The sequence below is a fragment of the Saimiri boliviensis genome, chromosome 11, assembly GCF_048565385.1.
Source record: "Saimiri boliviensis isolate mSaiBol1 chromosome 11, mSaiBol1.pri, whole genome shotgun sequence".
Lineage (NCBI taxonomy): Eukaryota > Metazoa > Chordata > Mammalia > Primates > Cebidae > Saimiri > Saimiri boliviensis.
The window spans coordinates 119832364-119853778 of NC_133459.1; the positions used below are offsets into that span (position 1 = coordinate 119832364).

General features: G+C 38.5%; 1 non-coding gene across 1 annotated transcript; it reads left to right on the forward strand.

Moving 5' to 3' along the window:
- Positions 1 to 21005: 21005 nt before the first annotated feature.
- LOC120360559 (U6 spliceosomal RNA) lies at positions 21006 to 21112 on the forward strand. The gene has a single exon (XR_005577024.2). It is a non-coding gene; the product is annotated as a U6 spliceosomal RNA (small nuclear RNA).
- Positions 21113 to 21415: the final 303 nt, after the last annotated feature.

Below are 21415 nucleotides of genomic sequence, written 5' to 3' on the forward strand. Positions count from 1 at the left end.
GTTTGTATTCAATTCAATCCTTTATGGTTATTGCAAGCAGAAGGGAGTGGTACCTGAGACAGGGAGACGGTTGTAGTAACTTAAGTTACTTTAGCTCTCTGTACCTCAGTCCCTCACCTAAAATGAAGGAATAACAGCATGTACTCATAGGGTTGGTGTGAAGATGATACAAGTTAATACGTAAAAAAAACTTAGAATAGTGCCCGATACATAGTAAGTACTCAGACACAAGTTCAGTTTAAAAGATTGCTGCTGCTGCCATTATTATATCTTTGCAGCACTTTTCCACAATCTTTCATTGTATGGAGACCAGGGAGGGCAAAGCAGGAAAGACTGATGAAAAAGGCTATAGCAGTCATGGCAGATGGGCAGAGTCCATGGCATTTCATTCATTTGCAAATATTGTCTGTAGCTTCCACTCTGGGTTTTATTTTATCTTTTCAACTCCCATAGCTCACTTTCTGTCTTCATGTACATCTAGATCTTTCACAGGGACAAATAAGATACTTTCAGGAGTTTTCAGAAGTCAGTGCAAACATAAGAATGAATAAAGCCAGGACACACCCATGTAAGAACCAATGTGAGTCCCAGAAGGGATAGTGGCAATATAGTGCTTAGACTCACAGTATTTATCCTTATACCACTGTGATTCCTATGAATGAGAACACAACAAAGGAGAGGGAGGAACTTCATTTGGAATCATTTATCCACTCATGCCACTTTCTTAGCCCTTAGTCATCAAGGGATCCAAGCAAAGATGCTTTCATCAGCCTGGAAGATGCAGAGCAGTGCGCTGCTCATGCCAGCACCGTCTCTGCCTGCTGCCTTAAAAATGCCCAGAGCCCAAACCTGCGAGGAAAGTAAGTGGTAGTTTATGCTAAAATGCTAAAGCCATTTAAAAGCAAATGCATGTGATAGAAAGAATTTAAGCAGCTGGTGGATGTCATTACATTCATTTCTCAAGGAGGCCTGTTCTCTGGTGACACTAATCAAAGAACTAGGTCATCTCTCAACAGTAATTTTCTTGGAAGCCATGAGTTCTTGCATTGATTTCATCTCCCTTTGGCCGAACATGCACTGAGAACAGCCAAGTTGGTGAGGACTCAGGCAGCCCATGGGGCTGTCATCAACTCCATCTGAAGAGTTTATATTCTTAATGGGATCAGAGGTCTTATCGGCGATTCTTCATAAGTGCAACAGAGAAACTATCTTTCTTTCACCACCGATTCCACACCTGACAATTCTCCTATTTATCAGTTAACAATTATTGTCTGAGAGCAAGTCAATTACAAGAGAACTTTATGAAGTCCTTAGCAACTAAGAAGAAACTTGATGGAATCTTATCTATTCTGTTCAGAAAATGAAATGTGAACTGTCTGAAGACAACACTGACTTCACATATATTAGCACCACATCATAATACATATCATTAGGACATTAATTCTTGTGCTTTTGTATATATCCAACAAGTCAGAACTATATCCTGGAGGAATTAGAAGCTATGATTTCTGTCAAAGGGGGCATTAGTCCTGACCCCCTTCTTTGTGAACCCTTCCCAGCACCCCAGGAAGAGTTGCATTCTCTACAAATTCATGTCATGACTCAGAATTTATGGTGGTGTTCTTTATCTGTTTACTCTTTGCTAACAGTAATGGAGCCCTCTTTGAGAAAAGGAACCAAGTTTTATTCATCCTACTCCCCCCAGTGCCTAGCATGAGCATGGAACATAGAAAGGGCTTGAGGACATTATTCTGATGTGTTAGAATAGTGCCTGGCACATAGTTAAGTAAGCCTCTAATGTTTCTCTTCAGCCTACAGACATCAGCATCACTGAAGAAAAAATTGTTCAGTAACACTGGTTAAAGAACAGTAAGGCACAATTTATTCAAGGGGAGTATTCATGATAAGTAGAGGGACCACTGCAATAGGGTCTGGCAGTGTAGGGGAGAGATTGAGCTCGACTCCAACTCCCTCAAGAACAAATGGGGATTTGTAGCCAGGGAGAAGGGTGAGCGTCAGCAAATGTAAAATACTAAGAGGAAACATCGGGGGTAGGTGGGACTCTTGCTAGACCAATTAGATGGAATTCTTGCTGAAGCTGGGCCAACATGATAAGATGTGGAGAAGGGTCAGACACCAAGAGTGGAAAAGTTAGTCAGTTCGCTAAACAGACTTAGTAGGATTCTTGTTCAAATTGGACCCTACAAGGACAGAGGGAAGCCCAAGTCAGCCTGATTAAAGTTAGTTCAAGAAGACAGTCTTTGTCAGCATTTCGAAGCGCTTCCCCTCTCATTCTCTAAAGCTCTGGCTAACAAATATTCATGAAATTCCTAATCAACATTCTAGACACCAGGGTCCATTTTGTACCCTGAATTCAGAGAATCCAAGGACAGCTTCAGAGGGAGAGCTTTCTGCAAAGAAAGTATGCATTTCCAATTTCATTGTACTGTGTTGTAGAGGCTCTGACCCCCACCTTTCAGCCATGGAAAGGAAGGAAATATTTTGAAGATTCTTTTGTGAGGAATATCTGAGGTCCCATCTCCCTGCCTTGTTCTGACCATTGTGGCAACCACCAACTGGGACCTGACAGCATCTTGCTTCAGTTGCTACATATAATCCGGCTTTCTGTCCTGGACTTTTTTCTGCCACCAGAGACACCATCCCTGGGCATTCTGGAGAGATTCGTCCTCCCTGAAGGCTGCTCTTTCCAATGGCATATGAGAGCCAGTAGATGATTATGGCTATCAGACAATTCTAAGGCACATTCACAAGGCTTTCCAGGCTGTCCCCAAGGGGAACAAGCCTCAGATTCCCACAGTGGTGGTCAGTGCAATAACACACGCCAGGACTGGTCTTTCAGTCTTCTCAGTTGTGTCGCTCTTGTCTCGAACTGCTTCCCAAAAGAAACCACCTGCTCGCAAGCCCTTGTCACAGGCTTCAAACTTTGGGGAAAAGCAGGCAAAGTCCAAGCCATGGTGCGACGAAACCATCCATAGAGCCTACTGAAGTGAGTGTTTTGAGTAGGTTTGAGTTTGATCATCATGACAAATAAAATGAAGAAGTGTAATGCCTTAGTCTACATTCTCATAAAATGCAAAGTGTGTATAAAGAATTCTGTAATTAAGTTTGTAAAATTAATTGTTTCATAAATTTTATCTATTATTTAGTAATTTCCATTCTTCTTTTGGTTTTATACAAGAAATCAAGCCAATAACACGTTTTCCTATGCACCTATCTAAAAAAGTGAATGAACGGCTACTTCCCAAGAAGCAATGAACTTAAATGCTACTGAATCTCTCAAGACAGAAATAGATTTGTCCAGACTAAAGTGAAATCAGTTTGACTTTGCCTGCATTTTTCTCCATATCTAGATCTCCTTTAATGATGTTCGTGGTATCTGAGATTATTTGCTTACTGTTTGTTGTTCCATTAGGTTGAAGCACTGTGATGGTGAGGCTGTGTTTGCTTCATTTAAAAGTATTAGCGCCGGGTGCGGTGGCTCAAGCCTGTAATCCCAGCACTTTGGGAGGCCGAGGCGGGTGGATCACGAGGTCAAGAGATCGAGACCATCCTGGTCAACATGGTGAAACCCCGTCTCTACTAAAAATACAAAAAATCAGCTGGGCATGGTGGCATATGCCTGTAATCCCAACTACTCAGGAGGCTGAGGCAGGAGAATAGCCTGAACCCAGGAGGAGGAGGTTGCGGTGAGCCGAGATCGCGCCATTGCACTCCAGCCTGGGTAACAAGAGCGAAACTCCGTCTCAAAAAAAAAAAAATAAAATAAAATAAAATAAAATAAAAGTATTAGCACTTGGTTCTGCGTCTGGCACACAGTGGGTCTTCATTGAAGGGTCATTGAATTTAATGGAGTGAAATCAAATTTAACTGTACAAAATATAAAATGCCTGACAAGATCTGACCCACTCATGTGATTAATTAAAGATCATCCCACATAGAATCAGTCACCTGTGTTCATGTTAGTTAAGGAACGCCCTGCCTGACTTGAGCCACGAGCCTCTTATAGAGCAGAAACATAGCAAAGGCACACACCCATCAGGAGAGAACCAGGGTAAAGTAGTCTGATTTTCCTTAAACTCAAATAGGAACTCTAATGTTAACTCTTTCTTTCTAGCAAAGTCACTCCATTTCTCTGAGTTATCTTTGCCATTAGTAAAATGAGAATAACATTAAAGCTTGAATTCCTCGAGCTGAAAAGCAAAGGCAGTCAAGTAGGCAATGATCCTACCTAGATTACATAGCTGAGAATTGGTTGTCACTTTAATTCCAAAAAGTATTTGACTAAGATACTTGTCAATAATCTTTTACAGTATTGAAAATACTATTCAAAAGTTCTTCTTTATGTTCAAATAAAATCTTTTCTGCTAAATTTTATCTTTGATGGAAAAGGAGAACAAATGGAGCCTTCCCATAAAAATTCTTATTTTTCTCCTCTTTTCTTCCCCACACAAAGTAACTCTCTTAGTCTATTTTTTTCTTGAGATGGAGTTTTGCTCTTGTCATCCAGGCTGAAATGGTGATCTTGGCTCACTGCAACTTCCGCCCCCTATGTTCAAGTGATTCTCCTGCCCCAGCCTCCCAAGTAGCTAGGATTATAGACACCCACCATGATGCCCAGCTAATTTTTTTTTTAAGTAGAGATGGGGTTTCACCATGTTGCCCAGGCTGGTCTTGAACCCCTCACCTCAGGTGATCCACCTGCCTTGGCCTCCCAAAGTGTTGGGATTACAGGCATGAGCCACTGCGCCCAGCACCCTTAATTTTAAAAACACAAATACTTCAGCCATTTAATTATACTGAACTCTTTTAGCTCTTGGCATGTTTATTGTATCTTTTTTCTTTCTTATGTTGTGAAAATCACTTCTAGAGTCATCACTCTAATAATGCCACTGATAAAACAGTATTATTAGTCTTAGAATGAATATGGTAGAGGAAATAACATTGACTTACTTGTCCAAAGACCCAAGTTTTAGTCTTAGCTATCCCATTAACTAGCCTCACGACTTTGAGATGTTAGTACAACTTTTCCAGGATTCTCTTTCCTCTGTTATAAACTAGGAAGTAAAGGGATTGATCACTAGCATAGCTCTCAGCTTTAACAAATCTGTGAATATTTTCAGAGAGGAGTCTTGGTAAATCATTTGTTTTGTTTCTGTAAATTATGCTGTATTTACCTAGTACTAATAAATTCATACCCTTAGTTTGTCTAGTAATACTACTGACTGCCTTCATCATAAATGGCCAGCATTTTGGAAGTCAGAATACTCTGAACGTGTTGATGGCTTTACTCCTTCCATATCAAGTAGCAGGTATTTTTTTTTTTTTTTTTTTTTTTTTTTTTTTTTTTTGAGAGGAGTTTCGCCCTTTTTACCCAGGCTGGAGTGCAATGGCGCGATCTCGGCTCACCGCAACCTCCGCCTCCTGGGTTCAGGCGATTCTCCTGCCTCAGCCTCCTGAGTAGCTGGGATTACAGGCACACACCACCATGCCCAGCTAACTTTTCGTATTTTTAGTAGAGACGGGGTTTCACCTTGTTGACCAGGATGGTCTCGATCTCTCGACCTTGTGATCCACCCGCCTCGGCCTCCCAAAGTGCTGGGATTACAGGCTTGAGCCACCGCGCCCGGCCGTAGCAGGTATTTTTAATTGGTGCTGGTCTATCCAACAAGGACATCTGGATGAAGCGTGAAGCCTAGAAGAGTAAAGACTTAGAGATAGCTTGCAGAAGGCTCTGTTTTTAGATTGTATATATCTTCCTCCAGTCCCTTCCCCTGACTATCCAGTTGGGAAAACAATAAAAACAAAATCTTGTCTTTGTGTCTATACCAGAAGTAAATCATGTCCAATTAATGATGGCTTGTGTTATTTACAAGCTCAAGGTAAGGAGAGACTTGTGCCATTGTGTGTGGGTCATGGAATGCATTTTGAAATTTCATGAGGGAGGTAAAAGTGAGAATATAAGGGATAAAATATATTCTGCAAATAGTGATGATATGTCACTAAACCCAGTATGCATCTTGGAAATGATCACAATGTCAAAGCCTATAATTTAAAATGATAATATGTCAGATTATAAGTGAACCCCATGTTAGTCACATAATTATCTCACTCTTTCCCTAATGAATGACCATGACATGGAAAGAATCTATACGTGATTCCCCAAATTGTACTGAAGATAGATACACTGAGGCCACAAAGTTTCACTCACAGAAATTTCAAAAGACATTAATTAGGTATTTGGGGGCACTTATTCTCATGGAAGAACCATGATTTACTTTTTATTTAAAGATCTATTTTAAAGAAATTCAAAACTGTTCATCAGAAACCAGAATTTTTAAAACTTTAACTCAATAGTTACAAACAAATAATAATTTGAGTAATCTTTCCTTCTCAAGTTCATCCTTTAGTGTAAGTGTGTAGATCTATTTGTTGCCATGTTAAGTTCCAAGACATAATCTAGGCACCATTACTAATGTATTGTCTAATAAGTGAAGAACTTCACAAATGACTCGAAAAACAAGCAGATAAATGGGGGAGGGATTTTCTGGAACATCATACATTCTAGAAATGGTTGATTGTTTCAGAAATGTATTGTTGAGCTGATGGATGATCAAATTAATTCATTTTTACAATATAGAGATAGAATTTAGAATTACAACAATTCTAAATCTTCTGAGGTTAAAATCGCTGCTATTAATAATTGAGCTGACGGATGATCAAATTAATTCATTTTTACAATACAGAGATAGAATTTAGAGTTACAATTCTAAATCTTCTGAGGTTAAAATCGCTGCTATTAATAAAGTTATTCTGATACATTTTCCCAAGCCTTATCTGTTCTATTCCAATATAAATAATAAATACTCTTTAAAAGTTATTTTTATGAACTATTTTGACACAAAAAATATAGAGGAAAATACAACAAATATTTCAGTACTTGCCACCATGCGTAAGAAATAAAACATCATAATTACAATTGAAGAACTTCTGTGTACGTTCCCTTATTCCATTCTCTTCCTTCTTCCTACCAACAAACACTCATCTGTGCATGTTTTTACATCCTACACTTCAATGAATCCCTAAAACATACACTACTCTTAAGTATGCCAAAACTTTATACAAATGGCATCAGACTCTATATGTCAACAACTTGCTTTTACCAATATAATATTGTATGTAAAATTTAACCACATTGATATATGTAGTTTTGTTTATTCATTTAAATTGCTAGATTGTATGAATTTCCTTCAATTTTTTTATCCATTCTATTTCTGATGAATATTTAAGATTTCTTTTCTAATTTTCACTCTTACAGTATCACAATGAATATTCTTATATATGCAACTTGTGGAAGATTTTCTCCATGGTAGAATTTCTAGAACATTTAGTTGATTAGTATTACCAAATTTTTCTCTGAAGTATAAATCACCCCAATTTACACTCTCACTAGCAACATGTAATCCCCACTGACTCACTTTCTTCCATCACTTGGTATGTTCAACATTTTCCTATTTGCCATTCCAATAAATGTGAAGTGATATTTTACTAGATTTTAATTTGCATTTCTCCAACTCTTATCTTTGTAAGAATACAGACCCAAGCACAAGATAGTCTCCACTATCTCACTCCACATCCCTCATTCTGCTGAGATGCTCAGAGAACTTGCATTATCAGGGAACCCTTCTGTTGTTTCCCTCCATGTGGAGGTGTGACAATCATGACCTCCTTTTCCCAGTTTTAAGTCAGAAACTATGAAGGGTCTGAGATTTTTACCCTACTTGGAAGCTAACAAGTTAGCCTGCCATGGTTTTATATACATACACTGACAGAAGACACAAGACCCCTGGGTCAGAGAAATAGACCATTTATTACTCACAGCATGACTCCTGTCTCATGGAATTACTTGGTAAGTCATATACACAAGACTGAACTAAGCCACCCACTATCACCTCTTGTTCCTTCATACTTAAGATAAATGACGAATATTGCAATCCTCATTTGCCTTCTGAGACAGCAAGGGAAATCCACTATCCTGAAACCCTTTTTATTTCTACAGTAGCCATGCATATCAACAGAGATAATTTTTGATATCATATTCTGAGTCCTCATTTTTTTAGTTTAACCAATTACAAGTTGGGCATTGTGGCATGGTAGACTCCAGTAAGACACAATTTTATCTATTTTTGAATACCAGTTTTGCCATTCAATAGCTGAGTGACTTTGAGCAAGTTTCTTAATTTCTTTGAGATTCTATGTCCCCATCTGTAAAATGATAATAGTACTTGTGTCAAAAGGTTGACAGACTTGGATGAGCTAATACAGGTAAAGTATGTGATACCTAATAAAGACCTTGGTGTTAACAGCTATTTTTACTTCAAACGGCAAGCTCCTTTTGTGGAAGATGTTAATTCCCGGAATTTAGCAACAACTGACACTCTTCTAGTTATTGCTTTCAGGGATGTTTTGGATTTGGCAGATAATAACGACCGCCAGTTACTGAGTACCTACACACTACGTGTTTCCTTCAAGGCAGAGCTTATGCTATTCATTTTACAGGTGAGGATATAGGACAAAAGAGGTTAAGAAACTCGCCTACCATCATACAGCCAGTAAATGGCAAAGTCAGGATTTGGATTCCCACCTGTTTACGTCTGAATCCTGAGCTTTTAATGATTTTTTTTTCTATCAACACAAAGAAAGATATACACGTTTCAACAAATAATCCGGATACAAGAGTATCCCACTCATTTTACTCATCCATGAATGTGAATATGATGATAAACACATATCATAGGGTTTGGTATGGAAAACGTGCAAATTCTCTTGTGATCTTCATTATCAGGGAAGTCCGTCTCTACCAAGCATGTGCACATGCACACACACACACACACACACACGCACACGGTGTTTAAGCTTCTTTATTTTAACTTTGATATTAGGTTCAGGGTATCTGTGCAGGTTTGTTATATAGGTAAACTGTGTGTCACAGGGTCTTGGTGTACAGAGTGTTTTGTCATCCAGGTAAGAATCACAGTACCCGATAAGTCGTTTTTCTATCTTCATCCTCCTCCCACCCTCCACTAGGCAGGGGAACCGGGTATCTGTTGTTCCCTTCTTTGTGTCCATGTGTACTTAATGTATAGCTCCTCCGATAAGTGAAAACATGCAAAATTTGGTTTCCTGTTCCTGCATTATTTTACTTGGAATAATGGCGTCCAGCCCCATCCATATTGCAGCAAAGGACGCCATCTCATTCTTCTTTATGACTGTGCACTACTCCGTGGAATATATATACCACATTTTCTTTATCTAGTCTACTATTGATGGGCATTTAGGTTGATTCCATGTCTTTGCTATTGTGAATAGTGTTGTGATGAACATACACATGCCTGTGCCTTTATAATGTAACAATTTATGTTTGGGGGGTATATACCCAATAATAGGATTGCTGGGTCAAATGGTAGCTCTGTTTTAAGTTCTTTGAGCAATCTCCAAACTACTTTCCACAATGGCCAAACTCATTTGCATTCCCATCAGCAGTGTCTAAGCATTCCCTTTTCCCTGCAACCACACAGGCATCTCTTATTTTTTAACTTTTTTAAAATGCCATTCTGATTGGTGTGAGATAGTATCTCATCGTGGCTTTGATTTGTGTTTCTCTAATGAGTAGTGATAATGAGCATTTTTAATACCACTAAGTGTTTAAGCTTCTTTTTTTATCGTTATTATTTTTTGAGAAAGAGTCCCACTTAGCTACCCAGGCTGGAGTTTAGTGGTGTGATCTCGGCTCACGGCAACCACTGTCTCCCAGGTTCCAGTGATTCTCTTCATTCTCAGCCTCCCAAGTAGCTGGGATTACAGGCACCCGCCACCATGCCCGGCTAATTTTTGTATTTTAGTAGAGACGTGGTTTCACCATGTTGGCCAGGCTGGTCTTGAACTCCTGACCTCAGGTGATCCATCCCCCTCGGCCTCCCAAAGTGCTAGGATTACAGGTGTGAGCCACTCCACCAGCCATGTTTAAGCTCCTTAAGTGAGTTTGATAGTTAGCAGAGCCTCTTGAGAAAATTACGCTCAAAAATCAGTAATGTTTTAAAGATACTTTCTTTTTTCTGCTTAACTGAGAGAATCTGGAAAACCCAGCAACACTTCTGGGAAGCTTCTCTGACACAGAAAACAATCCCAGGCCAGAGACATTTGAACTTGGGCACTTTACAATCAACTTATTTTTATCTTTTATTTTTACAATCTTTCTGCTGAGCAGTAAAATGAGCAAAAGCTACAAAGGAATATTAGAATTTTTAGTGTTTTCAGATTCAGTCAGAAGGCTCTCTGATCTGAGCGATGCTTTAACTATGTTAACACAGAAATACAGCATCAATGTCAGTAGCTTAGACTTAAAGAACTATGCTTAGTATTGAATGGCATGTTTAACTTCTGCCTTTTTCATAATCTAAAGACTTATCTGAAGTTATACAATAAAAAAGATCAATGTTTAAACTTTAAAAGACTGTTAAGTTCAAAATTCTACCCCCCAAAGTCCTTCATCTTTCATCGGGTCACTATTTTAATATGTGATTAAAGCTCTGTAATGCCACAAGTGATGATGTGAGACTTGCTGCAGGATTAGTCCACCCACATTCAGCCTTCCGCCCTTTGCTTCTTGGTTGAGCAGAATTCCACAGTATCAGCCATCACTGCCTGTTCCTCTAATTATTTAAAGTCAATCTCAAAATATCCCTCTAATTATTTAAAGTTAATTTCAAAATAATTATGAGAACCTATCAATCTGTGTCATAACATGCTATACTTTTTCTTCTTTCAAAAATCATCTTCTTCCTTGCTCCTTAGATCACTCTGCAGAAAACTGCCAAAGGCTTAGGAATGGAATCTCCCTGAAGTTCTATTTGGCATACTCAGTCTATACAGAAGGACTAGACTACCACTCCTTCTATAGATACTGGACTACCTATGAATATATTAAGATGCAACTCATTTCCTTGGCTATTTAAGGTATCTATGAAGACTAAAACAGTTACTCTTTTTTTGCTTTGGGAAGATTCTTAGTTCAACTTTTAATTACTTCCTAGGAATGACTGCCTCTACCCAATTCACTTAAGCAGATGTAACTACAACTGCAAAAACATTGTTGACTGATGTTCTCCAGAGACCTGTTCATTACCTGTCATTAAATGTTTTAAAAGTTTGCATAATTGATCCAACCAATAAGTCATCATTGATTTATGGGGTACTGTGCTGAAGAGTTGCTCTTTAAAAATTCATAACACCAGTATGTGTCTTTACAATCCATTAGCTGTTTACGTACCCACAGTCTTAGCATTGATTGACCTTGGACTGAGATTCTCATGGACTTCTTTTTTTTTTTTGCAAGTCCTCAGTATAGAAAAGCAATACTTCATCCTTATCCCTTGACAGCTATACTTTGATTTTTTTCCCCTCCATCAAAATGAAAACTTTACTTGAAATGATGAATAAATAAAGCATATTCCATAAACAGCTCTTCACTATTATTTAAGCTATGGGCTGCGTTGTGTGAATCTTCTTTCCCCACCATCAGATTCAAGTGTGTAAATGTTCTAAAAGGCTTTGAAAGTTTTATGATGATTTCAGGGGATGGTGGAGTAATCGCTGAAGAGTGAAGCTATTAGTTTTAATATTTATACTGAGTGCTCTGAAACATTAATGTGACAGGATGTAAGATCAGTGCAGTGGGATATATTTACTTCACAACCACTGCCACGTGGCAAAAGAAAAAAAAAACAACTGTATGTGTGTGTGTGTGCATTTATTTTTCAAAACTTTGAGGCCAGGGTTCAAATGTTTGTGGGTTATTTTTTTGTTTTCCTTTGCACAAGATTTAAAGTTTCGGCTGATAAATACATTTGCTTTTCTTGAACTTGAGCTACCCTTAGGAGGCAGGAATGTACTGCCAGACAAAGCTTCCCATATGGGCTTGTTAGCTTATATGAGTCTGCATTCAAATATCCTCTGAGCCTGCCATGGTAAATACTATCCACCAGATAAGTAACACTTGATTATACCAACTGTATCTTGGGAAAATTTAAAGAATGTTGGTTGTAAATCTGGATCAAGAAACCTTCATGGACAGCTCCTCTTAGCAACTTTGTATGAAGAAGTAAGGCAAGACATTTCTGATTCTGGACTCTGACAGTTCTGGGTTTCAGTCTCAGCTTCACGCTGACAGGCTGTGCGAACTCGGGCATGTTCCTTCACATCTCCTAGTATTGGTTGTTGATTTTTTTAAATGATAATTTTACCAAAAAACATAGTTCTTGTGATGATTAAATGAGATAATATCTTTAAAGACCTGGCATAAATGGCATTAATATTTCCTATTATTACATCAAAATCAAATGAAAAAATACCTTGGGAATGCCTGTAGTGTGTAAGACCCTGCATTTGTATCTATAATCAGATCGTGGGGCTTTCATTCTCAAGTAATTACTTTACAGGCATACTTCAGAGATATTGCAGATTTGGTTCCAGATCAACGCAATAAAGCAAGTCACTCGCAAATTTTTTGGTTTTCTGGTACATATAAGAGTTATGTTTCCACTATAGTGTATTCTATTAAGTGTGTAATAGCATTATGTCTAAAAAAAATTTTTTTTAATGCTGACAATCACCTGAATCATTAGTAAGTTGCAATCTTTTTGCTGATGAAGGATCTTACCTCAATGTTGATGGCTGCTGACTGGCCAGGTGGCAGTTGCTGAAGGCTGGAGTGTCTGTGGCAATTTCTTAAAATACAACAACAATAAAGTATGCTACATTGATTGACTTCCCTTCACGAACAACTCTACAGTAGCATGCAATATTGTTTGACAGCATTTTACCCACAGTAGAACTTCTTTCAAAATTGGATCAATCTTCTCAAACCCTGCTGCTTTATCAACTATTTATGTAATATTCTAAATCCTTTGATGTCATTTTAACAACGTGCACTGCATCTTCACCAAAAATAGACACTATCTCAAGAAACCTCTTCCTTTGCTCATCCATAAGAATTTCTCATCTGTTCACTTTTTATCATGAGATCACAGCAATTCAGTCTGATTTTCAGGATCTACTTCTAATTCTAGTTCTTTTGCTATTTTCACAGTTACAACAGCTACAGTTTATTCCTCCACTGAAGTCGTGTCCCCCTCAAAGTCATCCATGAGAACTGTAATCGACTTCTTCCAAACTACTGTTAATGTTGATATTTTGACTTTCTCCCATGAATCAGGAATGTTTTTAATGGCATCTAGAAATAGTGTATCCTTCCCAGAAGGTTTTCAATTTACTTTGCCCAGATCCATTAGAGTAATCATTATCTATGGTGGCTACAGCCTCATGAAACGTATTTCTTAAATAATAGAAAGGGTCGAATTACTCTTTGATCCTTGGGTTGCAGAAGAATGTGAAAACAACATTCATCTCCTTATACACCTCCATCAGAGCTCTTGGTTGACTAGATACATTGTCAGTGAACAGTAATATTTTGAAAGGAATCTTTTTTTCTGAACAGTAGGTCTCAACTCTGGGCTTAGAATATTCAGTAAACCATGTTGTAAACAGATGTGCTGTCATCCAGGATCTGTTGTACCATTTATAGAGCACAGGGATAGGATATTTACTGTAATTCTTAAGGGTTCTAAGATTTTTAGAATGGTAAATGGCTTCAACTTTAAGTCATCAGCTGCATTAGCCTCTAACTAGTGAGTCAGCCTGTTCTTTGAAGTTTTGAAGCCAGACATTGACTTCTCTCTAGCTATGAAAGTCTTAGATGCAGCTTCTTCCAATAGAAAGCTGGTTTGTCTACCCCAAAAACGTGTTGTTTAGTGTAGCCAACTTCATCAATGGGTTTAGTTAGATCTCTGGATAACCTGCTGCAGCTCCTACATCAGCACTTGCTGCTTCATCAGGCACTTTTATGCTACAGAGATGGCTTCTTTTCCTTAAACCTCAGGAACCAACCTCTGCTAGCTTCTAACTTTTTTCTGCAGTTTGCTTACCTCTATCAGCATTCACAGAATTCAGGAGAGTTAGGACCTTGCTCTGGATTAGGCTTTGACTTAAGGGAATGCTGTGGTTGGTTTGATTTTCTATTTGATCACTAAAACTTTCTTCTTATCAACAGTGAGGCTGTTTGGTTTTCTTACCATTCATGTGTTCCCTGGAGTAGCACTTTTAATTTCCTTCAAGAACTTTCTTTTTGCATTCACAACTTGGCTGTTTGGTGCAGGAGAGCTAGCTTTTGGCCTATCTCAACTTTCAACATGCCTTCCTCACTGAGCTTAATCATTGCTAGCTTTTGATTTAAAGTGAGATACATGTGACTCTTCCTTTCACTGGAACATTTAGAGCCATTGTAGGATTATTAACTTTATTAACTGGCCTAATTTCAATATTCCTGTGGCTTAGGGAATAGGGAGGCCCGAGGAGAGTGAAAGAGAAGGAGAAACAGCTGCTTGGCGGAGAAGTCAGAACACACACATTTACCAATTAAGTTTGCCATCTTATGTGGTACCCTAAAACAATTACAATAGTAACATAAAAGATCACTGATTTCAGATCACTGTAACACATATAGTAAGCACAAAAACGTTTGAAATATTGCAAGAATTACCAAAATACAAAACAAAGACAAAAGTGAGCATGGGCTCTTGGAAAAATGGTACCAATAGATGCCAAAGGAGGTTTGCCACAAACCTTCAGTTTTTAAAAAACACAGTATCTGCAAAGCACAATAAAGTGAAGCACAATAAAATGAGGTATGCCTCAGTTGGGAAAACAAAAACATTTGCCTACTTAAATCTCAAAGCAAGAGCAGAAGTGTTATTCTGGTTTTAAAGCAGACTTATAAGACCAGGGTTCAATTCCCAGCTCATCTTTTGCTGCCTGGACAACACCACACTTGTCACGTAATCACTCTGGGACTCTCTTTCTTCACATATAAAGTGAGGATATTGATAGTTACCTCACATAGTTACTGTGAAGATTAAAGAATATAATGTTAATACTGTTTGTGATTAAAAAAAACTAAGCTGTTAAAAATGTGCTATGGTCAGACAATCTTAGGTTTGAAGAATTAGGCAAACCTGAGTGGTCACATGAGTTCCCAGCTATCTATAGATGCCAATATCAATGAAAACATTCATTATTAAATAAGTGAGGCAAGGAGTAAGTTGTGGTAAAAAGCAGCTAAGGAAGAGCTTGCATTTATACTGGTATGATCATGACAGGTTGGATTGGAGCCGGACATTTAACAACAATTTCAACATCAATTAACAGATATAAGTAATTAAATATGAGTGTGTTTGAAGTGGGATAACTACCATGAGCAAGTGAAGGGAAGGAGCCTAGGCTGTGGGATAACAGAGGTGTGGGGTGGTCGTGGCTTGAGCACTGAGCCCTGGGAGATGAAGTCAGGCAGGTAAGCTAGGGAAGTAGGGCAACCTTGAGCACAGGGCTGAAGAGATGTTATTTGATCCTGCAGTCCAGTTTAAAACATGTTCATAGCTTAAAGCAGCAGTTAAACTTTGAATGTATATCAGAATCACTATGGGATTTACAAATCCCATACCAACACTTTACCTCAGGCTATTTAAATCAGGATCTCTGGGGGAGAGACCCAGACATCAGCATTCTTAAAGCTCCCAGGTGATTCTGGTGCAGCCAATGTTGAGAACCATTAGTGTGAAATGAATATTTCCATTACAACAAAAAAGAGCTATTTCTCTGCCCCATGTCCCCTTTTCCCTGTGCCATATATATATACAGAGAGAGAAAGAGAGAGACAGAGAGAGGGACAGAGAGACAGAGTTTATCTGAGCCAAATTTGAAGACTGCAATCCAGGAGCATAGATTCAAGTTGGTCTCAATATATGATCCTCCCATATTCCAAATTCATAACTTCTATCTTCTGTTTTCCATTATTTCTTTCTCCCTTTTATTTTGGAATCTTTCCTCAGGTGTGTGAGATTCCGCATGTGAATCCTCATGTTCATTGAAGAACAAGGTACTAAAAAGATTACAGAAAATTCCTTTACATGAATTTTGTATGAATTTGAAATTTTTTCCCCAATTTTTGGGCTTTATGTCAGTGTGTAAGTGGTAAGCTGGTTTTTTTTGTTGAAAGATTCACAAATGTCAATATTCATAGGTCTTTTCTCGGGGATTCTTTGGATTCTCAAAAGAGGCCTTCAAACTCCACCTTGGATACTATATAGGACTGGATACATTGAGTCTGTGAGCAGGGCAGGGAAAGGATGCCAAGATCCCTACCAGTCAATTTACCAACTATAACTTAATGCCCCTGTCCTCTGACTCTGCACCTCATCCTTGGCCCTCCCATGTGGCCATATTCCCCACACCAGAGTCTCCCCTGTTGTTTTTCAGAGATTAAATCTCTCCCTTCTGCAGTGAATAGAGGGAGTGGAGAAGGATAAAGAAGAGGTGAAGACATGGGCTGTTCTGGACTGGGCAGGGGGCCTGGGAGTCCAAATGCTCCATGTACTAAGCTTCCATGAGTTCTCCTGATTTCCGCTTCATCTCCTGATTTTTTCACCCCATTACGTGACAGCTGGTGTCCAGTTCTGATTTTTTTTCCAGGGTTTTGTCAGATACATTCACTCACTTGTTGCTAATACTGTTCTTCGTTAGTACTTCTGCATTAACGTCCTCTGCCCTGCTGACTCACTCACCACTCCCCACCTACTTCCTATCTTCCAGAAGTGTCTTAGCCTCCTCTTGTCTGCTTGTGTCTCCCTTCCTGCTTCTTTGTCTCTGTGGGTTTATGAAATCTTGTTTTTCTTTGCATATTATATTACTAGAGAAATTCTAGTAGAAGAGAAGAGAAATGCATGTGGTCAATCTGCCATGTTTAAACAGAAGTCCCAGAGGTTTGGGGTCAAGGGTGATTGTTGTTGTCTTTATAAACATTATGCAGAATATAATATTTATAAATCTTATGTCTTTATAAATATTATAAAGCAAAATATTTTATTTTATCTGAAAAATAAACAGATAAAAGTGGCGTCACAAGGAGTGCAGGAGTCAGAGAGCTCCTCCTCAGCTTTCTCTTTTTCCTCTAAACCCAGACCAACTCTGAGAACACAGATATAAGAAAGTGGCAGTCGTCTCTAATTGCAGTTTCCAATTTCTGCCTTTCTAGATCTTTCTGCCGAAACATAGAGTAACCAAGGAGTCGTGAAGAAGTTGTCTTGTGTTCTCCTTGGATGACATGTTTCTTTTATAGATTCTGCCACTCAGCATAGGCTCCTTATGTGCCTTCTTCCTAAAGATGCTTAATATTGTATGCGGGTACAAAGATAACAAAATAGTGTATGCTCAAGAAATTTAGAAGCTAGTGGGGAAGCCGGTAGGGTAGAAACTGTCACGTCACATGCACATTCAAAGGTGCTCTGCTTCACATTACAAGTCTTCTAGAAGTGAGTAGCCCTCCTACCATTGCCCAACCTCATCTCCTCAGTATCAAAAAACACTGGTTTTATGATGGAAGTTCTGCTTGTGAATGCTCAACGAGGACAAAACTAAATGGTGAACAGGTGAGGATTGCCGCTATAATCTAAACTGTTCCAATTCCAACTCCTCTCCTCGACTCCCTGGCCTCAGCAGAGATCATCATGAAAGAAAGCTCTTGGCCGATGCTTATGCATATTTTCATACTGAATAAGCATTGCCTAGGCCCAAATTCAAAGCAGGAAATACATATCAGCAGATTAAAGTCTTTGAGCAACACCCAAATGCTCACATGGAGACAAGTAAATATGCTCTTTGTTTGTCCCTAGCTATGGGTCCTTTAATGTAAAGGTTACATGGCAAATATTTTCTATCCCAAATGTCAAAACAACCATGGACTTCCCTGAGGGGACTGTTTTTCCAAAACTCCGTGAAATCAGGTTGGCAGGCCAGGACAGACATAATGCTGCAGCTACACATATTCCTTGAAAAACCACAGGAAGCAGCACACTCAGAGTCCTCACAGTACCACATGGGAGCAGGCCAGGACGGGATTCCTGAGGTGCTCACCAGGCATCACGAGCGGCAGGTGCAACTACCTACTCACTCAGTCAAGACCATGGCCCTTCACACTGGCTGCTCCTTTCCGTGAAAAAGAAAATTTCCAGAGGTACATACCTCCCTCAAAAGGAATAATTAGGCTCAAAAAAAATCTTCCGTGGGGAGGCACTCACACACCCTTGCAGGCTTTTTCTCCAGGGATGCCAGGCTCTACCATGCACACATAATAGTAACAGCAGCTTCCCTGTGAGTGCGCTTCCTCTGGGGGATTCCAAAGTGCTGTACACACCATGGGGAAAATCTGGCGAAAGAATTCAGATTAGTAGGCAGCCCTTTCATAAATCCTTCCTCTACCTTTCTAGTAAGGGGGAAAGAGGAAGGCAGACAGGAGAAGCGAAGATGTGAGAAGGTTGTCACTTGTTCACAAATTTCCCCCTTCTTCTGCCTGACTCAGAGGTTTTGGGTCCTGCCTGTTTACCTGATCTCCATTCCCTAGTGTTCTGAGAAAAGGACAGGTAGAAGTTATGCTGGAAGGTTCTACAGAGAAAATCAATAAGAATAAAAGAAACCATATGATGCCCCAAGGAGCTGAATGGTGAGGGAAATGTGGCATATAGGGGGACCTTGTGCAGGAGAAGGAGGCTGGAGAAACGAGGTGGCAGAAAGGCTAATGTCGAGGCAAAAAGAAAGTATTTTTTTTTTTTTTACTGAGTAAGAAATTTCTGCAAGTTTCCTTGGGCCAAACAATGGTGATATTACCATACCTTGCATTAGTCTATGTACTTGAACGTTTTTCAATGACTGAAATATATGAGAGAAGTTTTGAATTATTATTGGAAACATAATCTTTTAACTAGACTAGTGCTCTGGTATGGGACCACATTGCAGAAGCTTCCTAGGCCTATCTAGAGAGTGGCTCCAGATACATTTGTGCTACCTCTCCATCTTTTCTGCAACCCCCAAAGATATTTTATCCCATTGAACTATCTCCTAAGAATCAGCCTTCCAGGCTCTTTTCCTCTTCTTCCTCTGGAAACGCACACTTGACCTTTGGTAGTCTGATGAAAAAGTAAGGACTCCTGGATTAATGTACTAGCATGTGCCTGCCTTTCCAGATACACCCTTCTCCACCTTGATCTAGGTGAGGGCTGACCTGCACGGTCTGATGGAGGGCAAGAATCTTTTGTCCTCTCACTTGTGGTTGAATATGGTCAATGGGTAACATTAGAAGGAGATCTGGAGATAGAAGCTGATTATTTACTCCCAAAGTCATTTCCTATTCTACAGGAGTGTCCCTCAACCACTGGCACAGCCTCAGTTGAAAGGCTGTCTCTACACAGCTCTCTCTCCTTCCCTGGGTTCTGGTAACCACTTTTTTCCTCACTCATTCAGACCTGAAGTTCACCAGCTCTGGAGTCTGGCATTATCCCTTGTGAGTTTTCCCTGCTCCTCATCCACATCCAAGTTAATAGTCTTTTTATTAGAGTGTCTTCAAATTACCCAATTAGAGTGTACATTCTGTTTCCAGCTGGAACTCCTGACTGACACAGTAGGCAGAAGGAAATTTACCGAAGCAAAATGGCTAGCCTACCCGGAGGGCAAAAGTAAAACAAGAGTGCTATTTATTAAGTGGTCATAAAAATAAACATAAGCTGAAGAAAAATCTTGTCAGACTTAGGTTACATAAGAAAGCATTAAATTGAAACAAATAAATCATATTGTAATACAGATTCTTATAGGAAGTCTATAATTCCTACCACTGTATTACAAGAAAGACTGTTAAGAATGGTTTACAATCATTTTTCTTTTAAAATTTCTTTTAAAAAATTAAGAAACAACCCAAAACACTACTTTAAATAAAAGAGTTAACCCTAAAAGATCAAGATGAAAAGAATCTGGCTGGGATCATAAAGATTATAAAGAAATTAAAGGCAAAGTAGAAGTAAGACTTGCATTAGAAGTAGTAAAGAGCAGAATTGCCACTGAATAAAATCAAGTCATTGGTTGTGAGGAATTCACTTGAGGGACTCTATCACACACAGAAGAAATGTACGAAAAACATCAGCTGAAAATAAGCTAAGCTGTAAGTGAGATTACTAAATAGCCTACATACGAGATAAACATTCAATAAGCAAAGCTTTTTAATACATCAAAATAACTATGTAGAAATCATAACAGGAAAATATATCATTCATCTTAGAAACAATAATTATATGCATTACCTAATATATTTTTATATTAACAACCAATTAATTTATGTAGTATGATGAAAACTATACAGCTTTATTGAGTTATAAAAAATAAATGAAATGGCATGTTATTGTATAAGAAAATTCACTACTGTAAAAATATCAATTATGCACAAATTAATGTTGAGGTTTTACTGCAATAATAATCAAAATCCTAGTGGAACTTGTGTTGGATCTGAGTGGAAAGAGCAATAACTTGACAAAATGATTCTGAATTTATGTAAGAAATGTGCAAAAAATAGCAAAGAAAAACAAGTTCAAAGAAAGAAGACTTGACCTACCAAGTTACACTATTGTTATAATAATTAAGACATTTATTACTTGTACATTTATGAAAAAAGGTAATATGTGCAAGAGAATGCTATCTTTAAAATCATAATTTTACAAGTACATTAGACATCATAAATCCATGAAGAAAAGAGATTATTCAATAATTGATGCTGGAATGAGATTAAATTTTTGAAAAAAATGTGTGCAACTCTATCTTATGTTACACCAAAACCAGTTCCAAATGGATTAAAGAACTATAATTATTCAATTATACCATAAAAAGCTAGACACACTGATATATACTTACGAGATCTTGGATTGAGAAAGAATTTTCCACATAAAAGTAATGCAAAGTTTCATAAAGAAATAGTTTATTAGAGTTTTCTTAAAAAGCTAGTGCTGGCTTCAGCAGCACAGATACTAAAATTGGAACAATAAAGAGAAGATTAGTACAGCTCCTGTGCAAGGATGACACACGTATTTGTGAAGCATTCTATATTTTTTTAAAAAAAAAAAAAGAAAGAAAAGCTAACCTCTATTTGACAAAAGACATTATGGTAAGCATAGGCTACTGTAACAAAGTGTCAACAATATGATAGTGTCTTAGTCCACTCTTCCTTCTATAACAGAATATCATAAACTGTGTGGCTTATATACAACAGAAATTTGTTTTTTACTTTTATAGAAGCTTGGAAGTCCAAGAGCAAGGAGCTGGCATATTTGGTGGCTGGTGAAGCCTGACTGTCCTAGTGCATAGGCAGTTGTCTTCTCGCTGTAATCTCACATGGTAGAAGAGGCAAGGAAGC